At 38.5% G+C, this 10772-nt stretch overlaps 1 long non-coding RNA gene across 8 annotated transcripts; it reads right to left on the minus strand.

Annotated features, from left to right (window-relative positions):
- Positions 1–459: 459 nt before the first annotated feature.
- LOC147337478 (uncharacterized) lies at positions 460–10450 on the minus strand. Of its 8 annotated transcripts, none has more exons than XR_015130880.1 (9): positions 10190–10450; positions 8112–8972; positions 7821–7859; positions 7526–7645; positions 7222–7383; positions 3222–3335; positions 2338–2495; positions 1853–1910; positions 460–899 (listed from the first exon to the last, which is right to left on the minus strand). It is a non-coding gene; the product is annotated as an uncharacterized LOC147337478 (long non-coding RNA). The 8 variants fall into 8 exon arrangements; XR_015130884.1 differs by having other exon boundaries at positions 476–899; positions 8112–8273; positions 8812–10447; XR_015130885.1 differs by having other exon boundaries at positions 474–899; positions 7751–7859; positions 8112–10447.
- Between the last annotated feature and the right edge of the window lie 322 nt (positions 10451–10772).

Below are 10772 nucleotides of genomic sequence, written 5' to 3' on the forward strand. Positions count from 1 at the left end.
AGGAATCGGATGCGGTCCAGCCAAGTCCACAGCAACCACCATAGCAACCGCCTAGCATGACCTTAAAAACATATTCTGTCTTCATAACTATCAAAATCGTGAAATGATTTGCAAAGTGTGAAAGTGTTACAGCTGCAGAGAGCTATGGCGGTATCTATGGAAGCTGTTTACATAGCTAATAATATACGATGTAACCATGGAGACAGTCAGTCACATTTTCTACAGTGAATAAGGTGATTGAGTGCACAGCGTCCACACTCTGCAGGGGGTAAAGACATTACTTCAATATTGTTTTATATTGATATATATTTGCCTTCTGTTGACCATCACCTCAGGTTCACCATTATAGTTTCAGCATACAAATGCACACTGTCTAAACACATTCAAAAACTCATGTCTCAGAGATAAGCACAGCTGTTCATGTTTGTCATTAGAGTTTTATTTGTAAGAAAATTATGAACTTCATATTGTGCATTAAATAAAAGAACATTTCACAACTCTGAGTCAACAGAAACAGGTAACAGAAATGTCTCTAATGTGTACAGTGTAGTGTAAGCATTAAAAGATCATAAAGGAAAAACTAACATTTATGTGAAACTAATTGTAATAAAAAATGAGCAGGTGCTTTATAGATTTAAAAGAAAGAATCTGAAAACAACACTTTTTTGGTCTAAGTGATCAAAGTAGAAAACAGAACTGATGTTCAAGAACAAACCGTAGCTGCACTAATATTACACATCTCGATCGTTGTACTGAACAGACATGTTGCTTTTAAAACCACATGCAGTGTGTGACCATGACTGTTCACTGAGACCATGAACGCCACTTCGCTGAAGCATTCTTCTTCTTCTTCTTGCCATTAAATTGGAAGCAGAAGCAGCACGAGCTGATTTGATCTACTGAAAGGAAAAAGCAGAACATCTGAGTTGAAACCAGTCAGCTGAAATCATTAAGACAGGAACAAATTCAATGCAGTGTCTCAAGTGGCTTAGCCTGTTACAACTGTTGATACAAGCTAAATACGGTTAACACACAGTGTCAGGGAGCTCCAGTGTGGGAACTAGTGGCTTTAGGTTTGTAGTCATTTAACTTTCATCCATTCATTCATTTAATTCAGGAGGAAGAAATGCCAGGTTGGTGCAGGCTGGTTACATGCATTTGGTCCCATGCTGTCTTTAATTAAATGACTTGGTTCATTTTATGGCTGGGCTGTATGTGGGGTTATATCATGTTATTTGGGCAGGAGTACCTGTCCCCTGTTAGACTTAGAAAGTTTCTCCATAAGTAGAGTTTCTAACTCTTCTAGCACATCTGTGGCTGACAGCTTTTTGGTGGCTCTTTTTACCCCACACTGGTTGTGAGTGTGTAAATAGCCCCACTAGTTATTTTGGGTTGCAGTTAACTAGGGAGGAAGGGGTGGGTATGCCATGATTAGGTGAATAACAATTATATGTGATACATAAATTTCACAATGCATGCATATATCTCTATCAATTAAACCTGGCCTGAGGGCTGCCATTTTTTACATTCAGTTATTTCTCTTAGAAATGTTGGAACTAAATAATGAATGTGTTACAGTTAAAGTGAAACACTGGTCAGTGTAAATGGCTCATTGGGACACAGAAACCTTTAAATTAAACCTGATATCTAGTGTCAAACAATATCAAAGCTGTAAAAGATGTTTACATTCAGAATTTATAAAACTATGATTGTAAATAAATTCAAACAAGTGAGCTTTTCTCTTTGTGCTGAATATCAACACTGTGGTTTCTTAGACTGTAAGCTTTACTTTAGTGCAACCAGTTGCAGAAGCTGCCACTCCAAATGTCTTTTGATAACAAGAAAAAAATACCTTTTCAGTACACGGCCTGAAGTTCTTCTCCGAAATCTTCTGCAATCGGCTTTGTCTGCTGGTTTGAAGACAATAAACCATAAAAAAGATGATTTAGTCACTTTGTCTGTGTCATGCAGCTCGAATGTGTCGTGTAACGATGTTGAATAGCCGTCGTTATCCCTCTGCTGCGTCAGTAGGATTGTACTGTACAGCATCTCATTGATATGTGAGGAATGCTAATGTAACACGATAACAGACTTACATCATTAAAATATAAAGTGCAGGAGATATTTAGATATTTTTTATATCTATATTACATTTTATAGCTGACGGATATTACTAAATAGATAGAATTTACTAAATAGCTGGATGAACATGAAAAATATGTCTATAATAACAAATGACCATGAGAGCCAGTAGAATTAATTCAGCTGGACACTCGAAAGACGTCCTTAAATGCTCTTTAAGTGGCAGAACAGATGAACAAACAGTTAATCGCTTACTTGAGATGAAATCTGCTCAGCTACTTTGAAAACAGCTTCTAACTGGTTCCTCCTTTAACAGGATGACTGCTCAGGGGTAAGGCCATCATGCAATCCAGCAACCTTTATGGTTCTGCTTTGATTCACCAGGAACTATTAGGGAAACCTTCCAGCGCCTCCTGTGAAAGACACAGGCATAAACACACAAACATTTATTAACATGTTCCACAGTGTTCCAGTTTGATTTTCTTATCCTGTGGACAACAACGTACATGGATGCAGGTTTATTGTTAACTTTTGTAAGGTTTATTTAATGAACATATCCAGCTGCAGCTCCACTGTGATCCTGAACTGGATAAGCACTTAAGAAAATGTGTCAATAAATGGACAAACATCAACTTACTATATTTATCCAAACAGACGGGACCAATAATGCTTCGCTGAGTTAGAGACTTTAACAGACTCTTCTATGTAAGAATGTCTCGTGCTGATATACCTGCAAACTTGACAACAAAGGTTTTTCAGACTACATGTAGCTGTCCTCTATGTCAGCTAACACATTTACATTTATGTCACACTTATTTCTGCTTTCCCATTTTATAATTATTACTTACATTTTGATTAGATACCTTGAGTTTGTAAATGATCAGATTACATAATTGGAATACAATGTATCCAATTCAGGGTTGCGGGAGGATGAAGCCTATCCCAGCTGATACAGGACAAAGACAGGCTGCCAGTTTATTGCAGGGCTAATACAACATGTGTAACAGAAAATCCACTTAAATGTTTGATATTTCTTATAATAATCATAATTATGACTATTATTTAAAGGTTTCTTCATAAATACATTTTGATTTTTTATAACCCCTAAAATATAAACCTGAGCTGTTTCAGATTCTGACCTCTGACCTCAGTGACCTGGCTGTGTCCTCACTGCAGCTCCCTCTTGGAAGTACGTCTGCTTCTTGTCTTCCCCCAGTGTTGACCGCCTTATATCAAGATATCACGTACTGTAACTGAGGAACAAAAAAGGACAAACACTTGCCTTCATTTAAAAGTACATTCATACAGAGATAATCTATGGAAACACACTAGTTCACAGTTTGGGAGGAACCAGTTCCTGTGAAACATTTCTGTATATGAACATCATGTGGAGAATGAATGAAATGAGTTCTTCAGGTGACTCAGCAGTCCCACACTGACAAATGAAATCTAGTTAAACTATTAAGCATATTTGCTCTTCTGAAATCTGTGTTAAACAACAACAAACATAAATTAGTAACAAAAACTACAGCTGAGTATAGGCTTTACAAACCACCAGCAGCCATAATGCTAAATTTTAATCTTCAAATGTTTCTGAGCTGTCTTCAACCTGCTTTTAGCACATTAAAGTCTCAATAAATAAAGTCAATGCAGACTCAATCCTAAATGTTCAGCACACAGAGACACAGAGGTACTGTTTAAAGTTTAGTGTTAACTTGAGTCACTGATCATTCACAGTATTACAGAGTCTGGCAGTCTTTGCATGATGTCCACGTCACTGTAAGTTTCTAGCTGACTCTCAGGTGTGCCAGCAGGAAAGAGTAATAATAACCTGCATCCTGAGGTTTGTCATGCAGGATTAAAGGAGCCAAGCTTTGTTCACACAGCTAGGATTGTATTTTACACTGACCCTGGGTCAGTATCAACTTCAAGAAGACAGCTGTAACTGTTGATAGAAGAATCACACACACATGTTTATGGCTTTGCCTTATAGAATTCAGCATCTCAGTGCTCAGGAAATAGGTTTTGCAGCTGTTTGAGCTAAGATTTTCAAGTTATTCACAAATTAAAACCTATACTTTGTGTCGGGCAAGAACTAAATTCAAATGCATGTAACAGTGAGAAACGCACTGTCTTGGCGAAGTAAAGCGTTTCTCATCAACTTCATAGAGCTTGCTGTAACTTTTGATAGAAGACTCAGACAAACATATTCATGGCTTTATCTTATAGACTTCAATATCCCCCCAATGTGTGTGTGAGTCTTCTCTCAAAATTTACAGCTGTCGTTATGAAGTTTATGGAAAAACGCTTTATTTCACCACGTTAGTGCGTTTCTCGCTATTACATGCATTTGAATGGAGTTCTCGCCCGACACAAAGTATAGGTTTTCAATTTGTGAATAACTTGAAAATCTTAGCTCAAACAGCTGCAAAACCTATTTCCTCAGCACGGAGATGCTGAATTCTATAAGGCAAAGCCATAAATATGTTTGTGTGTGAGTCCTCTATCAAAAGTTACAGCTGTCTTCATGAAGTTGATACTGACCCAGGGTCAGTGTAAAATACAAGTTATTCACATAATGAAAACTTTTACTTTGTTTCGTGCAAGAACTCCATTCAAATGCATGTAATAGTCAGAAACGCACTGTCTCGGCGAAATGAAGCCTTTTTGTACAACTTCATGAAGTTAGCTGTAACTTTTGATAAAAGGCTCAAAGCAGAGGGATAACGACGGCTATTCAACATCGTTACACGACACATTCGAGCTGCATGACGCAGACAAAGTGACTTTTTTGTGGTTTATTTTTGTGGTTTATTGTCTTCAAACCAGCAGACAAAGCCGATTGCAGAAGATGTCGGAGAAGAACTTCAGGCCGTGTACTGAAAAGGTATTTTTTTCTTGTTATCAAAAGACATTTGGAGTGGCAGCTTCTGCAACTGGTTGCACTAAAGTAAAGCTTACAGTCTAAGAAACCACAGTGTTGATATTCAGCACAAAGAGAAAAGCTCACTTGTTTGAATTTATTTACAATCATAGTTTTATAAATTCTGAATGTAAACATCTTTTACAGCTTTGATATTGTTTGACACTAGATATCAGGTTTAATTTAAAGGTTTCTGTGTCCCAATGAGCCATTTACACTGACCAGTGTTTCACTTTAACTGTAACACATTCATTATTTAGTTCCAACATTTCTAAGAGAAATAACTGAATGTAAAAAATGGCAGCCCTCAGGCCAGGTTTAATTGATAGAGATATATGCATGCATTGTGAAATTTATGTATCACATATAATTGTTATTCACCTAATCATGGCATACCCACCCCTTCCTCCCTAGTTAACTGCAACCCAAAATAACTAGTGGGGCTATTTACACACTCACAACCAGTGTGGGGTAAAAAGAGCCACCAAAAAGCTGTCAGCCACAGATGTGCTAGAAGAGTTAGAAACTCTACTTATGGAGAAACTTTCTAAGTCTAACAGGGGACAGGTACTCCTGCCCAAATAACATGATATAACCCCACATACAGCCCAGCCATAAAATGAACCAAGTCATTTAATTAAAGACAGCATGGGACCAAATGCATGTAACCAGCCTGCACCAACCTGGCATTTCTTCCTCCTGAATTAAATGAATGAATGGATGAAAGTTAAATGACTACAAACCTAAAGCCACTAGTTCCCACACTGGAGCTCCCTGACACTGTGTGTTAACCGTATTTAGCTTGTATCAACAGTTGTAACAGGCTAAGCCACTTGAGACACTGCATTGAATTTGTTCCTGTCTTAATGATTTCAGCTGACTGGTTTCAACTCAGATGTTCTGCTTTTTCCTTTCAGTAGATCAAATCAGCTCGTGCTGCTTCTGCTTCCAATTTAATGGCAAGAAGAAGAAGAAGAATGCTTCAGCGAAGTGGCGTTCATGGTCTCAGTGAACAGTCATGGTCACACACTGCATGTGGTTTTAAAAGCAACATGTCTGTTCAGTACAACGATCGAGATGTGTAATATTAGTGCAGCTACGGTTTGTTCTTGAACATCAGTTCTGTTTTCTACTTTGATCACTTAGACCAAAAAAGTGTTGTTTTCAGATTCTTTCTTTTAAATCTATAAAGCACCTGCTCATTTTTTATTACAATTAGTTTCACATAAATGTTAGTTTTTCCTTTATGATCTTTTAATGCTTACACTACACTGTACACATTAGAGACATTTCTGTTACCTGTTTCTGTTGACTCAGAGTTGTGAAATGTTCTTTTATTTAATGCACAATATGAAGTTCATAATTTTCTTACAAATAAAACTCTAATGACAAACATGAACAGCTGTGCTTATCTCTGAGACATGAGTTTTTGAATGTGTTTAGACAGTGTGCATTTGTATGCTGAAACTATAATGGTGAACCTGAGGTGATGGTCAACAGAAGGCTAATAAATATCAATATAAAATAATATTGAAGTAATGTCTTTATCCCCTGCAGAGTGTGGACGCTGTGCACTCAATCACCTTATTCACTGTAGTAAACATGCACCGCTAGCTCAAGTGACTGACTGTCTCCATGGTTACATCGTATATTATTAGCTATGTAAACAGCTTCCATAGATACCGCCATAGCTCTCTGCAGCTGTAACACTTTCACACTTTGCAAATCATTTCACGATTTTGATAGTTATGAAGACAGAATATGTTTTTAAGGTCATGCTAGGCGGTTGCTATGGTGGTTGCTGTGGACTTGGCTGGACCGCGTCCGATTCCTGTTATTAGCTGTCCGCCGTAGGAAGGCTGCGTTCCATTTACAAGTAGTGACAGTCTGCCGCAACTCGAACTCAAACCCCACTTTGTTCTTTAATTATAGGCCTTTTATAGCCGTTCATGACACACGCACACACACACACATAAAGCACTTTGCCTCACCATGAGAATGGAACTTTACCTAAGCTAACCTTTAAAATATCTGATATAGGATAGAAAAAATGAAGCAACCAGAGATTTAATGATGAAGACTCTGGGTTCTGTAGTGACCTGAATGACTCTTTGCATACAATTTATTGAAGAGGACTTTAGAATGCACTTTACATTTAGACTGTTGCTGTTTAATTTTTTACATTGTTGCGGTGTTATGTCATGAATAAAGTTCACCTGCTGGGGGTTTGATGGATCAGATCATCATAATCAATGGGTCCTGAGGTGGGCGGGACTGTCTCTGGTGATGTCACCATGAAGGAACAGCATCTGGCACGTGTTGCTGAAACATCCCAGTACACTGGTGTAGTTTCCTCTCCAGCTGTTTGACATTTGACACTTCAAAATTAAGGGGAAGAAGAAGAAACAGTGTTAGGTCAGGTGACCACATGGTTTCTAAAGTAACTGACAGGAAGTAACCAGGCCGTTAGAAATGGATGGCATGTGTTTAGAGTTACTGGAGTTGGGTAACTCTACTTACCAAAAGCAGAAGCACACAGATGAAGGATCAGATGCTGAATGTTGCAGGAACATGCTCGTGCGGTGGTCATTCAGTGCTGCTCCGGCAGGTTAGACAGTCCAAGACTGATATACTGCCCATCTGAGAGTTTGAAAACACACATGCAAAGATTTATTTTGTATTACAGTCAAAGTTGGATGTTCATTTTTGTCCTTTAAAAATGTTTGTGTATTTGAAAGCACTAACATTTAAGGATGACTTCGATCGTCTCCTTTAAAGGGGAGACAAGTGTATCCACTGATCCACGTCACTTTACCTGGATGATGACTCCTCTCCCCCTCACTCAGAAACGCTCCTAATATAACCAAGCAAATAAATAATATTGAAGATTTACTTACATCATTACAAAAACAGGAAAAACATCTCCCTTTGATTCTATTTCTCCATTCCTGCTGAACATCAGGCAACAAATATCTCAATAAATCACAGTAAAATGTAAAGCACATGTTTTCTCTGCTTTGTCTAACCTCTGCAGAGCCTCTGTCAAGAAAAACATATCTGTAAGCATAAAACAAATATACATTTCATAACACGTCACTGGACAAACCTCGGTCAGTTGATTTCCTCTGTGCAGTGCAGACGAACATCAGTCAGCAAGTCAAGGTGGTGAGATGGACTGGTGTCCTTTGTGACTCTGCTGGTTCTTCTGAGGAAATACCACCGTCTCTCCAAACTGTCACCATCTGTGAGCACAAACTGCTGCTCTGCTCTGCCAGCATGTAGGAAATCACATATCACACACACAGGGGTGAAGAAACATTAGAACTCAACTTTGGATACTTTAGATCTAAACAGATCAAAGTAGCTCTTAGCTTCAACAATCAGTGAACAGACAAACAATGATACCATACTGATTCTGTATGAATACAATATGGTATTTTCAATACAGGTGTCAAATTAATTTACTAAAACTAATACAGATATATGTATTTTTTTTTTTGATAAATTCGTTTGCTAAATTATAAGAATATATATTTTTTCATTTAACAATTGCAACTGAAAGAAATTAAATATTGAACAAAAATATATTGTCACATTCTGAGCATGCTCAGCATGCTGACAGACTTGAAGTTGCTACAGATTTTAAGAAGTGATAATTATAGGGAAAAAACTTCTCTTTTTCATCCGTTTAATCAAACATTTGATGCCTTAGATGTCTCAGTCCTATAGCATTCTGCAACTACAACTAAGCTGAAGCTTGGATTTGGCTGCAGGTGCCCTGTACATCCTTCTCAACATGTGGGTACCATTTAATCACACTTCTTCCTGAGCTTTGCTTCGTCACAAGACCAAAGGTGGCATCCCGTGTCACGGTCATATCATCATCCAGAAGAAACATTTGAAGAAACATCATGGAGAAGAAACATTTACACGCCTCCCGGTTTTGTTTTCTGATCCTGCAAAAAGACTGAGGACAACAAAGCCCAGAGAACACGAGATACACAACATCCAACATTCAGACTCAACAGCCTCCATAAATGAAGAGCACCAGGTTGGTTCAGTTATAGTAGATGTCATGGAATTTTTTAAATAAAGTCTGCAACACAGAAAGAGCTGTGATCATGCTATTTATTACTGTGCACAGGAGAGCAAACACACATCAAACATCACAGTTCAGTCATGTCAGCTCTGCCACTTCACGTGTCTCGCTATGAAACCTAACGGATCAATGGTTATGCTGTTTTGTGCCCTTGACGTTATCAGCACCTGTAAAGGGAGTTGTTTTCTCAAACTGCTGAAGTAAGTTCATCTAGTTTTAGAAACTTTCATTGAACAGTCTATAACAGTGTCACAACTAAGCATATGCATAAGCACTTAAATGCTTTAAATGAGAATAACATAAAATTTCTATTACAGGAGCTAGAGCCTGTCCCAGTAGTCATAGGTAGAGCACACCTGGACAGGTCACCAGTCTGTCAGAGGACTAACACAGATGCAGCCTGACTCAATCCTAAATGTTCAGCACACAGAGACACAGAGGTACCGTTTAAAGTTTAGTGTTAACTTGAGTCACTGATCATTTGCAGTATTACAGAGTCTGGCAGTCTTTGCATGATGTCCACGTCACTGTAAGTTTCTAGCTGACTCTCAGGTGTGACAGGTGTGCCAGCAGGAAAGAGTAATAATAGCCTGCATCCTGAGGTTTTTCATGCAGGATTAAAGGAGCCAGGCTTTGTTCACACAGCTAGGATTGTATTTTACACTGACCCTGGGTCAGTATAAGTATCATACAGTTTAAACGAAGCACTGAAACTTGCACATATTTATTACAGATGCACTGAAGCTAATCGAGATATTTGCTGTCAGTCTGTGGCTGCGATTAAACACTTTACTGGAAACTTTATTAACTAGTAACTTCGTCAGTCATGACAGAAGCTAATATTTCTGTGCTAACATCGTTTAAACAGTAACAGCTTTACTCCAATATAAGCTAACGTTTACACCGTAACTTTAAGCTAGCACCATAAAGACGGTAAAACACGTAATAACATCTACAAATGCATCTTAAAGCTGTTATATTAGCACTCGGTGTATTACTAACATAACCACATTAACATTATTGACACTCGCTGGTCTGACTTTTAATAGTCATTCTATAAATGCTGTCCGTTTAAACGGTCTTACCTGTACACACATTGCAGCCAGAGTGGATTCTGGAGTCTTCCCACGCTCCTGTTAGTGATCCTCCATCTGGATGGATGATAACAACCTTCTGAACAATCTAGCAGGAGATGGTCCATATCTAGGGGATATGGACTGATAACAGCCGAAGCGGGTGAATAAAGTCACCCAGTCGCTAGCTGTGCGATTACCCAGCATACACCAGCACAATATTAGGCACAGCACCACCATAGACATTTTCAGTGGTTTTGAATGCAGGACATGGTTATCTTACCTTGTAAAATGCATCACAATAAAACAGCTAACCACCATAAAATGGTATTGTGTATGTATGTATGTGCATGTGTGTGTGTGTGTGTGTGTGTGTGTGTGTGAGAGAGAGAGAGAGAGAGAGAGAGAGAGAGAGAGAGAGAGAGAGAGAAAGAGAGGGGGGGGGGGGGGGAGAGATCAAAGGCGTGCGCTTATGTTTTTTCTTGATCAAGAGTGTGCCTCCTCTCTCTTATTGGATGTATGGTATAGCATGTTTATTCAGGTGCACCTTTGAAGTCTATGAGAATACTTTGCAGCCTGGTCTGAGTGGTCATTT

Source organism: Aulonocara sp. 'chitande type north' Nkhata Bay, linkage group LG2 (assembly GCF_057382095.1).
Source record: "Aulonocara sp. 'chitande type north' Nkhata Bay isolate Kocher_YH1m ecotype deep benthic linkage group LG2, A_spYH_male_GT1.1, whole genome shotgun sequence".
Lineage (NCBI taxonomy): Eukaryota > Metazoa > Chordata > Actinopteri > Cichliformes > Cichlidae > Aulonocara > Aulonocara sp. 'chitande type north' Nkhata Bay.